The following is an 18,548-nucleotide window of genomic DNA, read 5'->3' on the forward strand; positions in this document are numbered from 1 at the left end:
TGTTAATATATTCCATTGTCTCTTCACACTTCTCATAGTATATATTCTAGTAGTTATACTCATGTCAGCACTCATCATGCATAGGAATCACAAACTCATTCTCAATTTAATTCAGGGTGATATCCAATACTAGCTCCCCCATAGTTCTATAAATTATACTTTCATTTTTATTATATTTATTTTCACATGCCATCACCAAGTCTAGAGATTGAAGAGCCATTGGGAAAGTACCAGTTTGCACTAATCTTGATATGTACAAGGATGTAGCCCATGGAATCCTATTGTTTAGGTTCCTCATTATGTTTAGGAACTCATCCAGGTCAATATGACCCAAATTTGTGCCAATGATTCATCTGTCATTAGATACAATTTTGGAGGGTGGTGAATTGCCTTTAAATTGGTAATTCATAGATGTCTCCTTGAGTACCTTCTCTTCTGACATAATCTTTTTTTGCAAAGAAAAAGCTAAAGAAGACAAATAAATATCATCCTGAGACAACCAAAATCCATTAATATCATTAGCACAATTCATTAGCTCCATCATAAAAATGTTCAAAACTTATCAAGGAATAAATTCCTATTCTTCAACAATGCACTAAAAAAATTTAGGCTGAGATTAGGGATCATGCCTCTAGAGTTTTGTTGTGGACTTCAATAATGTGCATAACCAACTTGTGATGCTTGGGGCTCAAATGTACTATTTATTAGCTACGTACCAGGATTGGGGATCAGACCTCATTGTAAGAAATTGGACAAGATACCCCCAATACTCAAAGTCCACTAGACTTGAAGTTAGTCATAGTAGGGTTGGGGGTCGAGGCTAAGGAGTTAAGTTCCTCAACTTTTTCGAATGTGGGAAAACTTACCCATAATCTTCAATGTGTGCATACTTGAGTTTTGTTCCTTTGTAGGGATCAGAGGTCAGAGATTCGACATTCAAATTTTTAGGTTAGTGTTTTTTTTATATTATCAATTTGAAGTCCAAACTTTGGGTCTTTGGACAATGGTTTAATTTGTTGGGAATCATAAGTCAAGCACTCCTAATCAACTTTCTTTCATTTTTTCTATTTGATGAGAATGAACCCTGAGTTTCAATCCTTGAATCAGGTAGATTTTTCATTCGATCCTTAGGTTTTTTTGGATACATTTTTCATCTTTCAAACATGTATTTTGGTTGCAAAATTTAGTTTCAACCCTATGTGTAGCTAGGTTAGATTTACTTGGTTTTGAAAGGATTTTCTTAGAAAAGTCTTGGTCTATCTTGTAAAGGGGATTGAATGGAACACACGAGATTGGTAGTTAGTTAGGAAAAAAGTCTCGAGGCTTGGAATACTTTAAACTCAAATTCAGAAGGTGAGAAATGAACTTGGTGACTCTTCTATAAATAGGTAGGCTGCTTATGACAACATGCCACCTACCACATTTAATGTTGACCAAGATTGCAAGTGGGGTCTTAGAGATAAGGTGGACAAAGTTGAAACTAGGGTTAGGGATCAGGCTTATGATGTTCACTTGTGACCAAGCCAACACTGGACACCAAATACCTAATCCTAGGAAGGAAATTAAGGTTAGGGATCAGGGATTAGGGGTCAAGGGAGCCTAACACACAAAAAAAAAGGTGAAAGGGAGAAAAATGTAGATTGGGGTTCGGGGATCCACTATCCCTAAGGTAAAAAGGGAATGATGAAGGTCTAAATTTTGAACTTTGAAAGAGCCAAAAATAAGAAACCAAAGAAAACGAAAGAAAAACTAAAGGAAAAAACCCTTAGGGGATCTAAAATAAAAAAAAAAGGGGGTCCCTACTTTTCCAAGCGACAAAGAGGAACATGAGTATGAGGAACAACAGTAATCATGAACTGGGATAAAATTTTACTTTTGGGAGGGTCCATCATCTCAAAAATGTAATTTTAACCTTTTGTTGTTAGGTTTAGTTCATAGATCTATTTGTCTTGGAAATAAGGAATATTGAATCACTACCCTGAGTGTGGTCCACTACTCTATCTCCTTGGGCTCATTCCTAAGCCACATGATGAGTATCAAAAGAACAAGTGGTTTAACAAAAATAACAAGGTTTATGGACTAATAGGAATTACATTTTATTCAAAGGATATATTCATCACATGGAGCACATTGAGTGCCCTTTCACTACTTGGACTATCATTCAACAGTTGTTTGGAGATCTTCTATCTTCATATAACCATGATATTCCCTTCATTGAGACACCTATTGCCCCAACTTGTGTGGACTCATCCTCAAGGATTGATCAATTGAGATACAATTCTCCTCTGTGTATTTTCATTCCCACAACTAAGAACACTTCAACTCCTCCAATTAAGGACACTTCATCTCCTCCAAATGAGTACCCTTCGTTTACTTTTTCTAATTCTAAGTTCAGTGATTCTTCTTTGACACTTCCAATGGTTCCATGGGGTAGTATTTTCACTGTCTTCTAGAGATATCTATTTTGGGCACATTTCTACCAAACATTGCATCTTTTTTTATAGAGTCCCACATTGCAAACTTGGAGGACACCATTGATGACATGTTCATATCCTCTTTCATGACATCTTCTATGGATTTAATTCTTCTCCTTCAAATGATTTGAGGGCACATTTAGACCCTCCTATTCTTTCTTTGCCTGTATTTTCTTCTATTGCGGCAACATTAGATTCATATTAGTCCAACTATCATTGTGCATTCATGGTCATTGTACCTGAATCTTCTATGGTACTTGATTCATTGTATCAACATTTGTCACATTTTGGCATGGCTTAGATATTATTGAGTAACATTTGGAGTAGGCATGATACATATTTTATATCCTCAATATCCTTTCTAGGATTGGGAAGATAACTTGCATACTTTTATAGTTCTATATCTTCCTAAAGAGAGGAATGTTGTTCGACAAGCTTGGATCATCTCCAACATCTATTGGTAGGAATCTACCATCACTACAAGAGTTTGTAAATTGAGGGAGAGGGGGGGGAGTTGCATGATCTCTCTTCTTCTCTCTTATGAAAAGGATTTTTTCCTCATGTGGGGCTCTATACTCTAGAGAACATATATTCCCTTATCTGTAAGAGGAGGATATATTTTTGAAGCTCACATATTCAGGTATTTCTTCATTTATCTGTAAGAGGAGGATATATTTTTTCTAAATTTGAAGATGGGAATAAGATTTATAAGAAAAAAATCTGGTATATTTCAGGATGGCGAAGGGAGCAGGAGCTAAAGATCTAGTATCTAGAATGGGAGGAAGCATTCACAAATCTCAAATGCTTTCTGTTGTTCAAGAGTAAGCTCTTCGATGCTCTATTTTATTTTGATCTGTTTAGTTGATTCATATCAAGGGGTTGTTGTGCCAATGGTCATGTTAAAAAGTTTATCAGACATAGTTTTTTTTTTAAAGTAAATAAATATTTATATTATGATATCTTTCATTACCCCATATCTATGAGTCATATGCTTACACTAGATAAATTGAAATGATATAATTACACAAATGAATGGTGACACAAAACACAAACTGTATTTGATATGTAAACTTGCTAAACCCTATAAGGAATTTGTTTACTATTTATGAATGGGAGGAGGTTGACCTTATTGAAATGCTACTAGGCAAAGTGTCTTAGCCATAGATGGAAATTCGAGGATAACTTTGTTCTTTGTACTTATAATGAAAGTGACTTTTATGTTATTTTGTTGTGAATCTTAATGTATGTGTTTTCTGAATTTTTTTATTGAATTTCTTATAATGGTTTGTTATAAATTTGCAGGTATGAAAAGTATCACATGTATGATGGTGGCGATGATGTGATGAGAAAAGATAATTGTGTAAATATGGTACACATTTTATATTATTTGATTGTTTGTTATCTCTGTATATGCTGAAAATGGATAACAATAATAACAATATTGAAAGGCTAAATGAATCCAACCACAAAACCCTAGCCTAACAATCAACAAAGATCCACCATAACATATGAAGATTACCTAAGACAATGCAAATCACATGAAATCACAAAGATTATACCATCACATGTCCAATAGGGCTTTGAATCTCCATTCTTCCTATCTCCATTGATCTTGCTTGATATATTTGCTCTCAGATTTTTATGTGCACAAGAGCTCAACAAAGAACGGAATGTGGTTGCAAGTAGGATCGTAGTGTAGCAAAAAATGATCATTAGGATAGTCATTAGGGTTTGACAATTAAGAAGGCATCTCCTTAAATAGAAGACACAATATGAAATGGAGGGATAAGATTGAGAGGTGTAAAAAGAGAGGTCGGCTAGGATTAGAGGGTAGGTAAAAGAAATACCAAAATAATGAAAGAGGTAGGTAGTGTAGGAATTAAGAGATGAATGACATGTGTCATAGGTAGAAAAAGCTAATGAATTAATTAAATAAATAAAGATTTATTTAATTAATAGAAGAAGTAGGATAATTAAATAAATAAAATATTTATTTAATTTAGGAAAAGGATAATTTAAATAAATAAATGTATTTATTTAAATGAGAAATAAGGCTAGAAGAGGATAAATGAATTAATTAAATAAATAAAGATTTATTTAATTAATAGAAGAATTAGGCTTAGATAATTAAATAAATAAAATATTTATTTAATTAAACTGGACAATTTTGGGTGTCTACATTTTGCCCCTCTTTGAGACAATGCGGCTTGTCGCGTTGTTTCAAAGAAGATAAGATGAACTGATACAAAGTTGCCCCAGAATGGGAATAATATGCCCCCTCGAGAGATTGGATGAAAATGTCTGGAAAGATCGCAGAGAATCTCTTGATAAGAAAGATGGGATAGAATGGACTGACCGGATAAAGTGACAAAGTCACGAGATAATGAAGATTGACTCGGGAGGCGAGGGCTAGGGTAGGCTATAAGATAGACCATGGGCAAAAGACATCCTCATTGTCATCTACACCTTCACGAGATCACAGTGCAGAGCGAGAAAAAGAGCAGCAGCAGTCAGCAGCGATGGCCTTCGTGCACAGATTCGACCGTGTTCGCCGATTTCAGAGACCAGCAGAGGCAGGAGAGCCGGTAAGTACCACCAAACCTCCTCGTACTTTGACGCATTTGCTTTTGTCATTAATGCATGGTAGATAGGGCAATAAATGTGCTTAGAAGTAGGATGCAAAAAAGTGCAAAAACGTGAAATCGCATCTGCGTCAGTGTCAGGCGCGTCTGTGTCCGACAGGCGCGTCTGTGTCGGTGTCAGGCACATCTGTGTCTGGAACCGCATTTGTGTCGAATGTGGGCGCGTCTATGTCCTCCAAGGGCGTTTGTGTGCCAAAGTCGCGTTTATGTAAAATTTAGGCACGTTTATGTTAAACAGGCGCGTCTGTGTTGTTTAGGCGCGCTTGTGCAGTCAATAGGCGCGTTTGTGAGTTAGAAACGCGTTTATGTCCGAAAAATGCAATGTTTTGTCTTCTAGGTCAAATCGGCAGTTCTGTGATGAACATACGCTGTCGATTGGATAAGCTGCTGAGAGGATACACTCAAGTAGGTCCTCTAGGAAGACTAGGATAGATCAAGGCACTTTGTGATGAACAGGGAGCACCAAGATAGAGTACTTTGTGATGAACAGGGAGTACCCAAAGTATGAGCAGCACTTTGTGATGAATAGGGAGTGCAAAATGTGAGTAACACTTTGTGATGAACAGGGAATGTCACACACATAGTACTTTGTGATGAACAGGGAGCACTACTAGAATAGATAGCAACACTTTGTGATGAACAGTGAGTGTCACTGAGATAGATAACCATATGCATTTAGATAGCGAGTAGCATTTTGTGATGAACAGTGAATGCCACCATGACTGGCATGATTGATTTGTTTGACTGCAGGAGTATTTGCCTATGTTGGAGTCATGGGAGAGATTCCCGTCCACACAGAGGTTGCGACCAGAGTTGTCTTTTCAGGATAGAGTTGCCATCGAGGAGATGGGTTTGAGACACGTGTTGTATGTGCCTGAGTTTCGGGCACATGGGTTTGCTGACTGCGCTGACCGAGAGATGGCATTCAGAGACATGCACATTTCATTTGCCGATGGGTGAGATGACCGTCACCCTAGAGGATGTTTACAGGATTCTACGGATACCGATCGATGGAGATCTGATTCCATATGATTGCGATGGAGACAGAGAGGCTTTGAGACAGGTGTTCCAAGATCCCAGCCTAGAGATGAGAGCAGGACATGTGGCATGGGACACCATGACTGCGACAGGGTTAGCCTTGCCAGCTGTGATTGGAGGAGCTATCAGTGGGTTCCTATGTCCAGACAGGGCAACACGGGGGTTGGTAGTGGGCTGGGGAGGAGCACTGGAGATATTGGTGACACAGCACACCAGATATGCGTGGGGTCCATGTGTGTTGGCCCACCTATATTATGTGCTTCACCAGTTTGTCTACCATAGATCAGTGGGACTGGGTTGTGGAGTGACACTACTGCAGGTTTGGGCATACGAGCATCTGCCTATCACACGGCCGATACACTTTAGAGGCAGGGGTCATGGATGGAGCTTTATTCATCTGTACGACATGATCACTTCACAGCCTCGGATTGGCAGGTTAGAGCATTGGCGGCGAGTGATAGATGACATTGACGTAGTCATCTAGAGGCCATATCTAGGATGCGAGGAGTGGGAGGATGACGCAGTGGAGCTGCCTTACACCTTCCAGAGCAGGTATCTGATTGGGCGGACGCCCTACATACTGGAGAGACAGCTGGTGGATAGAGTATGCAGACAGTATGGCAGGATCCAGAGGATGCCACGAGGCTCGGGTATGTATACCCGTACAGTGAGGGATCAGGCGCAGTTCGGGCCGTTATTGTCATATGATCAGGCAGTCACACAGCTGGCAGAGATGGTGCCCCTACCCTGGGATATGTGGCCAGAGATTGAGGATGCTGGGATGGATGCAGAGTATTCAGCATAGTGGGCCGAGCATCCATTCCCTCGATTGACAGATCCAGGAGAGTTGCTAGAGGGAGATGGAGGAGGAGATGATGATGATGATGGTGGGGGTGATGGAGGCCAAGGCCGACGGAGGTGGAGGGGAGTAGTTGGGGAGAGGAGGGTGGCACCTCGGAGGGAGGGTGGACAGGAGGGATAGGCCCAGGTGGTGAGGGTCGCGGTGGATTGCCCCTGCAGGTACCAGTAGCACAGGGTCCTAGAGCACAGGGACAGAGATAGGGACAGGTGCACGTGCCAGTATAGGCACAGGTACAGGGACGAGGACAGGTATAGGGACCTAGACATGTACCGAGATAGGTACCCATTCAGGCACCAGCACAGGGACAGGGACAGGCACAGGTGCAGGCACCCGCAGAGGGAGAGCCACAGGCAGAGGCAGAGGGTGGGGATCCAGAGGAGGATGAGCTGATTGAGCTCAGGGAGATCTGCCAGGGCCAGGCAGATGAGATCCAGGATCTAGAGAGAGAGAGGGACTGACTCAGGATCAGGCTCAGGGATACTGAGCGAGAGAGGGATCAGGCTATTCAGCGCTACACGGAGGCTGAGACAACGCTGAGGGCAGGGAGGCAGGCGACGGAGGACACAGGAGCAGGCTACGCATATGTCCTGCGAGCTGGAGAGGAGATTTCCTACTGGAGGGACCTGTATTATGGTGTTGTGCTAGTAGATCAGTGGGCGAGGAGCTTCCATAGACCATCGCGTACAGCGACAGCTATGGGAGGGAGCCGGAGGAGATAGGCATCGAGTGGTGGGGTCATGGGTCCTCCACCACCACCAGATAGGCAGGGTGATCCTAGAGCGGGTCCTTCTAGAGCTCAGACTCTGTCAAGGCCAGGCGGCTCCGAGGGAGGGAGTTCATCATAGCCATAGAGGGCTCCCTTGTATCAGTATTTGTACCATTTTTTGTATTGTAGACACCTGCGGGTGATTTTGTAGCCATATGATTTTTTTGACATCATTGTATCATGACACATTTTATATATATATATATGAGATGATTCATTTTTGCGGCAGCTATATGCATGTGTACCTATGTGATGAGATGTTCTTATATGATGCTTATGATATGGATGCAAATATATACATGATGCAATGTAATATATATATTTTTTTGTTCTTTTATGTTTTATGTGTGTTATGCCAATGCAAACTGTGAATGTATGTAATGCAGATGAATATGATAATGTAAATGTAAATTGTGCTAACAGGTGTTGTGTGCAGGATGTGATGCAGTTGTGATATCTATATGTATGTATGAAATGCTTATATGTGGTAATGCAGGTGCAAACTACATGAAATGCAAATGTTTTTGGTGTGTCATTATACTCAGTCATGTGATAGCAAGCTACGTGGACTCAAGAAGGACTATGGCAGTCAATCAAGAAAGGGGGATGAAAGATAGAAGATATGAAAGTGAAAGAGCTTCTTGTCCGTTATCATCATTAAGCTTTATTATGGCAAGTAGGTTATGACAATCGAGGCATATGTTCGACCCAGAAAGTCATTGTACCTGTTTGCATGGAGATAAGACAGTCACAAACAAGGAATGCCCCAATTCACACTAGACTCACAGTGTCCTCATATCCTTGGACAAGTCATAGCATTACTAAAAGACAATCCACAGACAGCAAATGCAAATAGGTGACGATACCCCATCCTCGCCTTTCTAGTCAAAGACATCCTGGAGATAGAATCTCTAGTCAGAGACATCCTGGAAAAGATAAAAGACATGTCACCAAAAGATAAAATCAAAAGAAAACCAAGACTCGACACCAACATCCACTATAGTCCTCAAGTTTAGTGTCTCTTGTCACTTGTATAAGTCTAATTTTGATTGTGGTCACAATGTTTACTTTCACAAAAAGGATAGATAGCACTGAACCATATGTTGTCTGAGTCTGTTGAAAGATTTGATTTGTTGAAGCCCATTGTTACTGCCGTGTCTCATCTGAAACTGACTGAATCCATGAAACTGATACTTTATTGCAGAGAAGATGAAACTTTATTGCGGATTGTGATGCGAATGTTGCTTTATTGCGGATTGTGCGTGAATAGACTGAAGAAAGCTAGAAGAAACTATACTCCTAGAAACATGTGATGTTCTTAGTTCCACAGCCATCACTAGACGTAGGAATTGCCTTAGCCACATATAGGATCTAATTTATTATGGATGGAAAGGGAGGTGAAAAAGGGGGGTTTATTATGAATGGCTAACCAATCTTAGGTAGATCAATAACAAGCCATGATGGGAATGGGTAAGTTTATTGTGAGTGAATAGGATGTGAGTGTGTGCAATGTGAAAGGATGAAAGTGAATCCTGAAGGAGGGAGGAGCAATGTCTCTACGCATGGCGCTGGTGACCCAGTTTTCACCATGGTACTTGCCCAGGGCACCACCGAAGTGGTTTTCACCGTTGGACGAAATTATTTCTCTTTACTATTTTTGATTTTTCAATTTTTTTGTGTCACAAGGCGCCTGTTTGCCAAGTTTTCACCAAGTAACGATTTTTTTTTGTTTTATAATTTTTTTTTTATTTTTGAATTTTTTGATTTTTTTGTATTTTTGAATTAGGATACTCCGAAGAGCTATGTGTAGAATCTGCGAAGATGCATGTTGTTGATAGGATCATCCAAAGGTTCACCTTCTATAGTAGAGAGCTAATATGCCCCAGATCCATAGACTGCTGTAACGATGTAAGGACCTAGCCAGTTTGGTTCAAACTTGCCCCTCTTCTCTCTGTCTTGTTGATTTTTAGGATTTTCTCTGAGAACCAAGTCACCAACCTCAAATGTGCGAGGCTTGACTTTGTGATTGTAGCTGCGACTCATTCGTTGTTGGTAAGCCTTGAGATGATTAAAAGCAATTTGTCTCTGTTCATCCAACAGTTCTAATTCTTGTAAGCGAGAGACCCTATAATCTTCATCGTTGATGATGTTTTGCAAAGAGACCCATAAAGAAGGTAACTCGACCTCAATAGGCAAGATGGCTTCAGCGCCATAGACAAGTGAGTATGGTGTAGCTCCTGTAGGTGTGCGGACACTTGTGCGGTAGGCCCAAAGTGCAGGATTGAGTTGGATATGCCAGTTACAGCCAGCGTCATCGACTGTCTTTTTAAGGATTTTAAGAATTTTTTTATTAGACGCCTCAGCTTGGCCATTACCTTGGGGGTAATATGGTGTGGAGAAACGATGGGAAATATGGAAGCGGTCACAGAGTTCACGAACATCCTGATTTTTGAAGGGACGCCCGTTATCAGTAATAATGGAATTAGGAATACCATATCGGCAAATGATATAGTTCAGGATGAAGGTAGCAATTTGTTTCCCAGTGACTTGTGTGAGAGGCACAGCTTCAATCCATTTTGTGAAATACTCTGTGGCTGTGATAATGAATTTATGACCATTGGAAGAAGGATGATGAATTTTGCCTATGAGATCGAGTCCCCACTGACAAAAGGGCCAAGGAGACGCAAGTGGTTGTAGTTCTTGTGTCGGTGCATGTATTAGGTCTCCATGAATTTGACATTGCTTACATTTCTTGACAAACTGATATGAGTCTTTTTCCATATTGGGCCAGTAATATCCAGTCCTGATGAGTTTCTTGGCCAAGGTAGGACCACTAGCATGCGGACCACATATCCCTTCATCCACTTCACGTAACACAATCTGAGCTTCGTTGCTTTCTAAACATCTAAGAAGAGTGCCATCTAGACCTCGTCGGTATAGGATATCAGCTAGAATGACATATCGAGAGGATTGGCGAATGAAGGTGCGGCGTTGGTTGTTTGATAGATCAGGAGGTAAGATATTGTCACGAAGATATGTGAATATGGAACCATATAACTGGGATTCAGGACCAACAATGCATATCATTTCAGTAGGAGTGATCTCATATGAAGGAACCAACAGGTTGTCTACCAGGAACTCATAGCAGGTTTCATTTTGAGGCAGCTCAATTAGTGAAGCAATTGTAGCCATAGCATCTGCAGCACGATTCTGCTCTCTTGGTATCTACTCAAAATCTATCTTTGTGAAGTGCTGTTTCAAATCATCCACCATTTGTTTGTAAGGCATTGATTTTTCATCTTTTGTTTGGTAATCATCTGTTGCTTGACGGATGACAAGTTGAGAATCCCCAAAAACACGAAGTTCCTGGATCTTCCACTGAACTGCAATTCGTAATCCAGTTGTTAATGCCTCATATTCTGCTATATTGTTAGTGCAAGGAAATGATAAGCGGTATGATTTTGGTATAGAATCGCCTTGAGGAGTTATAAAGAGAATACCAGCTCCTGCCCCATGTTGTGTGTATGAGCCATCAAAGTACAGTTGCCATGGCTTTGCATGTGATATTGTTAAAATGGATTCATCTGGAAATTCTGAATTTAGAGGAACATCATCTATCATGGGAGCATCCGCTAATTGGTCCGCGATTGCTTGTCCTTTTATTGCTTTTCTGTCTACATACTCGATGTCGAATTCACTAAGGATCATTACCCACTTGGCCAGTCGCCCAGTAAGTGTAGCTTTGTTGAGAAGATATTTTAATGGATCAATTCTTGCAATCAACTTAGTCTTGTGAGTGAGCATATAATGTCATAATTTCTGTGAAGCAAAGACCACAGCGAGACATGCACGCTCGATTGGTGTGTAGTTTAGCTCATATCCCACCAATGTGTGACTGATATAGTATACTACTTTTTCCTTGCCGTCAGCAATTTGTTGTGCTAGGAGTGCCCCCAGTGCTGTTGGAGTAGCTGATATGTATAGTAACAAAGGCTGATCTGGAATTGGTGGCATCAAAACTGGCAGATTCAAAAGATAATCTTTGAGCGTCTGAAAAGCTTGTTGACAGTTATCATCCCATTTGAACTTGATATTTTTATGTAGCAGGTGCTGGAAAGGATTACACTTATTTGCAAGTTGTGCTATGAATCTTCGTATAGACTGGAGTCTCCCTTGTAAGGACCGAAGTTGACTGATATTTCTGGGTGGCGACATGTCCAAGATAGCCTTGACTTTTGTTGGATCGGCTTCGATTCCTCTTTTGGACACAATGAATCCTAGGAGCTTCCCGGAGGTTACTCCAAAGACACATTTCTTGGGGTTTAATCTTACCTTGTATTTTTCCAACCGATCAAAGATGACTAAAAGTATGTCCAAATGTGTATCTCTGTCTATTGATTTACCCAAGAGATCATCAACATAATCTTCCACGGTTATGTGCATGAGATCATGAAAGATAGTGGTCATTGCTCTTTGATATGTAGCTCCTGCATTTTTTAGCCCAAAGGGCATGACATTCCAACAGAAAGTTCCCCACGGACAAGTGAATGATGTTTTGTGTTGATCCTCGGGTGCAATCCTGATTTGATTATAACCAGAAAATCCATCCATTAAAGATAACATTTCGTGACCTGCTGTGAGATCAACGATCAAGTCGATATTTGGTAATGGGAAGTCATCTTTCGGACAAGCTTTGTTGATGTCTCTGAAATCTGTACATATTCTGATGCTGCGATCTGGTTTACTGACAGGTACTAAATTGGAGATCCATTCAGGATAATCAATTGGGCGTATGAATCCGACATCCAATAATTTCTCTAGCTCTGCTTTGACTAGTAATGCCACTTGTGGATGCATTTTTCTTAATTTCTATTTCACTGGCTTTGCCCCCGGTTTGACTGTCAAATGATGCATTACCAAATCCGGATCTAGTCCAGGCATATCAGCGTATGACCATGCAAAGTTGATTTGTCGTTCTTTGAAGAAGCTTATGAATTTTGATCTTTCGGACTCTGTTAATGATTGAGCCAGGAATATGTTGTGTGGAACCTCTTCTGTACCAATGTTTGTTTTGATAGTCTCCTCTACCAACATGGATGACTTTTCCTCATATGATGCTAGGAGAATGTCGAGCATTCCATCTTCGGGTGCCTCAGAGAGGTTTTCGCCCTCAGATACATCCTTTCTTTTTATTTTTTTGGGATCAGATAGCGCCACAGTGTGGTTTTCGCCATAAGACCCTTGATTTGTTCTTATTTTCACATTTTTGCGGCTAGAAGGTCCGACACCCTCACCGAAATATGCCATATTGTTGAGTTCTATGATGTATCCTGCTTTGTGGTCCCCAGGGGGAAGATCATCTCGTATGCCAAGATAGTCAATAATAGCTTCATCATTTTGGAATGTGTCAAATTGTGCTGGTCCTCCATAATCCCAGTCAATGAGTTGGTGGTGAACAAGGGGAAGGCCTTTAATGTTTTCGAAGTTTGCAGGGCTAAGAGTGAAGATGTGGTTATATTCGGGTATATCGAGGCAATCGTCGAGGTCATCGATGGCACTCTCCTCATCAGTTTTGATCGCAAGCGAATCCAAATTGTCATCACTAGTAGAGCCTTTCGGGACAGGTGTTCTCATCCTATGTGATTTCGACCTAGAACCTTGAGACGAAGACTGTGCGGAATCCTTATGGGTTGTTTCTTGACCAACTCTGAACTTTTTATAAAATTCCTCTTCTTCTGTGGGTTCATCTGGCTCTTTGAATGTCTCAGTGAGCTCATAGTCACTGGAGGATTTGTCTGAACCCCATTCCCATTCATTGGAATCTGTGGAATAGTAATCCTCTTGTTGAATTTTGGAAACTTTGATTTGTGATGCCCCTTCTGTCCTTTTAGTATGGATCTTGGAAGTCAGAAAACCAAGTCCCTTTGAGCATTCTCTTTTTACAGTCAATTCAGGTTGTAAGGGTTCCATGACGCCCTCTTTGCATAACCCAAGAGGGCTTTTTCCATCATACCCGAATTTTTGTAGAATCTTGAAGCCTTTGCCATATTTCTCACAAGGTATATTGATCTGATCATGTGTGTCATCTTCAATGTCTTTATAGAGAATTTTGTATAAATCTTCTTCTTCTAGTTCGCCCCATCTTTGAAAGGTAGTAGGATCCCATTTGAGTATCATGATGGATATTTGCTTGTTAGGATGTGGCCTTCCATATTCTCTTGGAGAGCTCATGACTTGTCGTAAATACATTGTCTGATTTAAAGTGTATTCTCCCATGCCTTTGTCCTGAAATTTGCCTTTAAGTTCACCTTGTTTTGATGTCGAAGGTTTCAATGACTCAGGGTCAATGTATGTCGAAGATGGAACAGCTTCACGATTACTGGGAATGATGGTCTCCGTATGTGATCTCAGGTTATTGCAATATATGAACGGATTAGGATCACCGTTAACTGTTACCTCGACTCCATTATGAGGAAACTTAATGCATTAATGATATGTCGATGGGACTGCCCTCATTTCATGAATCCAAGGACGTCCTAGCAATATATTGTATGTGAGATCTAGATCTAGGACCTGACAAACCACATCCTTTGTGACTGGCCCAATTCTTAGAGGTAAGGTGACTGTGCCCTTGGATGAACGCTCTTCATCATCATATGCCTTGATAGTGATTTGATTTGTAGAATTCATAGCTTTATCAGAATATCCCAATTGTTTAATGGTGCTCAATGTACAAATGTTTAGACCTGCTCCTCCATCTATCAGGACTCGCTTTATTCGATGCTTGTGTATGAAGGCTTCAATATGTAATGGTGCATTATGTGGTTGACTTACGGAGGCGTCATCGACTTCTGTGAATGTAAGGGAATGTGGAATGGAAAGGTATCCCACCATGGCTTGAAACTGGTCCACGTTCAGATTAGTAGGAATGGCAGTGTCTCTCAAAATTTTGTCAAGAATAGCTTTGTGAGCGGGGGATATACGTAAGAGCTCAAGTATGGAGATGAGCGCGGGTGTCTTCCCTAACTGTTCTACAAGGTCATACTCAGGTTTGGTTGATGAAGAAGCAGTATTTTTAGTGGAGGCACCTGGCAAAGTAATTTTACCTCGACGGGTTGTAACATGACATTCAGAAGTAGGTTCGGAAGAAGATCCAACGCCTCTTAGAACAATCTTGGGTCTCTGAGGAGGATTCTCAGGATTTTTATTCTTGATGGTAATAGTAGAGATATGATTGTCCATTGAGATGTGATTGATAGTTGAATCATAGTTATAAGGTGCTCTAGTATAGTTGGCCTGATCATCTGTGACTTTGGCTTTTCCCTTGTCGTGCTTTGGGAATGGTTCCTTAAACATCTCGTGTTCTTGATTGGATGAGTGTCCCTCATTCTCAATGTCACCTCTATCAATGAGATCTTGCACAATGTTCTTCAGTCGGTGACAATTACCTGTCTTGTGACCCTTGCTTTTATGAAATTCACAATACTCATCATCATTCCACCAATTTGGTTTGACCTTTGGTTCATATGGAGGAAAATCTGGAACTGTGATCACTTTGTTTGCCACTAGCTTTTTGAAGACTGATTCAAGTGGTTCTCCCAATGGGGTGTACTTCCTTCGCGGTCTAGAAGTTGTTTGAGTATTCACTTGATTGTTTGTAGAACTTGATCCCGAAAAGATGAACTTGGGTCTCACTGTGTTGGCATCAACAACACCATCATTGACTGTGTTCTTGTTCTTATTCCAAAATCTTGGCTTGTCTTTTCCTTTAAAGTCATCTTTGTTTTCCTTGAATATCTTAATGACTCCTTGCTCAATTAAGACCTTTTCTGTTGCTAAGCCCTTTTCTATAACATCCTTGAAGGTGGAGAAACAGGCTTTCCTTAGATCATAGCCAATGTCCTTGTTAACGTTTTGAGTGAACATTTCTACCATTTGTTTATGTGGGATTTCGCAAGAGCATCTGCTAGCTAGATTTCTCCATCTTTGTAAAAATGACGCAAAAGATTCTCCCTCCTTTTGCTTAATATTGCACAAAGTAGTGACTGAGATATCTGTTTCTATATTGTAGGAGAAATGTTGAATAAATGCCTCTGCTAAGTCACCCCATGACTTAATACCAAGAGGTAATTGAGAGAACCATTCCATAGCTTGATCGCCTAAGCTTTGCAGGAACAACCTCATCAAATATGTTTCTTCTGCCACTACCTCAATGCAGGCTGTGAAAAATTGTCTTATGTGTGCCTTGGGGTCTCCTTTTCCTCTATACTTGTCAAATTTTGGCGTCACAAAGTGCGCAGGAAATGGAGGCATTGGAATGCTCTTATCAAATGGATAAGGACATATATCTCTCATAGTGTATGTTGGTTTTGGTGTACTCATGTCCTCCATTTTCTTTTGTAAATCTCTGATTTGTTGCTCCAAATTGTTCTTAGGTGGCGATCGATTTCTTGTAGCATACCCCATGTTTGAGACACCAATTTGAGGAGGAGCTTGTTGCATGTATGGATGATACTGATCATAGACATGTTCATATGGAGGAGGTCTATATTGATGCGGCATATAGGGAGCACTTGGTATAGCTTCATGTTGAGGAACCCCATATCTATTTTGTGCATATATACCATATTCTATAGGCACGTCATGTTCTATTGTGTTGCCCCCAAATTTGACATGAGGTTTCCTTGTGTCGAAATTTTGAGCATGCCTTTGAATGTCTACTTGTTTTGATTGATCCATAGCTTGAGCATGTGATTGAGCATATCTATCTGCATAAGGCTTCCATAATGGTCTTCGAAGGTAAGTATCATATGTTTGAGCATGTGTATGTGGGATTTCTAGTTTTTGAAGCAAAGTTGATGGTGATTTAGGTACCACATGCGGTCCTCTATTTCCTCCACTATTGGGTCTCCTTTGATCGATGTTGGAGTGAGTTTGTTGCGAGGGTCTGTTTTCCATAAGTTGAGACATATCAAAGTCATGAGGTATTTTAGCTCCACTTTGTGCCATCATGTGTAAAAAGTACTATCTATCCCTCTTCATTATCTCTTCAACCAATCTATTGAAATGAGGATTCATTATGGATTCTTCTACATCTGCTAACTGTATTGAAAAGTTGTCCACATTGTCATTGTGTGTAGCATTGTTGTTTGTAGTGTCTGCATTTTCCACATTTGGAATGTGTATATAAACATCCATGTCAGGCAATGTAGTGTGCTCAGGATTGAAAAATAAATCATTGTCATACTCATAAGAACTCATGTTTGCGGACTCTTGAGCTTCTTTAGCTTTTCTCCTAGATTTTTGAAGACGGGTTTCAACCATGAACTAGGTATTTGACCAAGATGTGAGAGACTAGATGAAAAATGGAAAGAGTATGAAAGACCAAGAGTTGTATGGAGTGTAAATGAATCTTGAGGTGTACTTGCAATGTCCAAAGTGTAAGACCAAGTATGTAAGTAGTAGAGTAGGTGTGACTTCCAAAGAGATGATAGTTTCTCTTGATGAGGTAAGCTGACCTTGACTCTAAGTAAGACCAAATGAGACCCAAAGGTAAGAAACCTTGATGAGGGACCACTTAGCAAAGTGTAGTTGTATGTAGTATGTTGACAAAGTATGATGAGGACAAGCAAGTGACCTTTTTGACTCAAGTTTAGACAAGTATGAATGTAAAATGAGATGTGAAGCAATGATGGACTGTATGAGACCCAAGGACAGATTGAATGCTAGATGAAACCTGAAGAAACAACCTAGGAAGCTCAAGTATTCCGAAACTGATTTCCTTTGTTTGCTGGACTATAAAAATTTTCAATTTTGTACACAGACGCTTCTGTATGCTTCACAAATGCGATTCCCAGACACAGACGTGTCTCTGTTTGACACAGATGCCGCTAGAAACACAGACGCTATTATGCCCTTCACAGACGTGTTTAGATGACTCGGACGCGGTTAAAATAGACACAGACGCGTTTCTGTAAACTTCGTGCAATTTTTCCAATCTGTGAAGTTGTTTTGTTGTGACCAAATCCGACTGTTTGACTATTTTTCGTGACAAGAGGACACAAATGTTGATGAGGACTCAATGTTTGCAAGTGTTTAGACTCCAAAAGTGTGTTGTTTGATGTAAAATGTTTTGCATACACTTGAAGACACAAAAGACACAATGTTTTGTTGTTTGGTCTTGAATGTTTTGAATGTTTAACATAAGACAAGCACAATTCTTATGGCTGGCCAAGACAATAGTTGTTGATCCCACATAGGGTTTTACCCCCGAGGCTACGCTATTCAAAGCGGATACTTAGATGCTTGACCTCACTGGCTCCACCCTCGGCACTCACTTCTCGGGTCAGCCAAGCATCAGTCCCCATGAAAACTCCCCATGGCGAACTTTGTATCTCTACTAAGAACCGTATGTGTGTGGGCCGCTACTAGAGGTCCGACCTCTTGCCTCAACAACTAGAAGGATTTGGGCATCTAAAAAAAAAAGGTGCTAGTAAGGGCATCCGCTCGTGTGGCCATACATGCGGCACTTTCAGCTCTGTAAATACAGAAGGCTCCCAGTCGGTAGGGGTTACGCCCTACAAATGATCAAATAAATTTGATCAAACGGGTTTATGGGGAGACATAGTGTCGGTATGAACTAATCAGCACACGTTATTCATAGTTTTCACCATGAATACATTTGATTATAGTGGTTCGGATGAGGTGGGTTTTCCTCGCTACCACTTGGATCGTTCTCTTCTCACTAGTAGTCCTAATGACCACAC

General features: G+C 40.6%; 1 pseudogene; it reads left to right on the plus strand.

The window, feature by feature from the left end:
- Positions 1–3,209: 3,209 nt before the first annotated feature.
- LOC131875514 (cycloartenol-C-24-methyltransferase-like) overlaps positions 3,210–18,548 on the plus strand; it is a 125,902-nt pseudogene continuing 110,563 nt past the window's right edge.

This window comes from Cryptomeria japonica, chromosome 4, assembly GCF_030272615.1.
Source record: "Cryptomeria japonica chromosome 4, Sugi_1.0, whole genome shotgun sequence".
In the NCBI taxonomy this organism is placed as follows: Eukaryota; Viridiplantae; Streptophyta; class Pinopsida; order Cupressales; family Cupressaceae; genus Cryptomeria; species Cryptomeria japonica.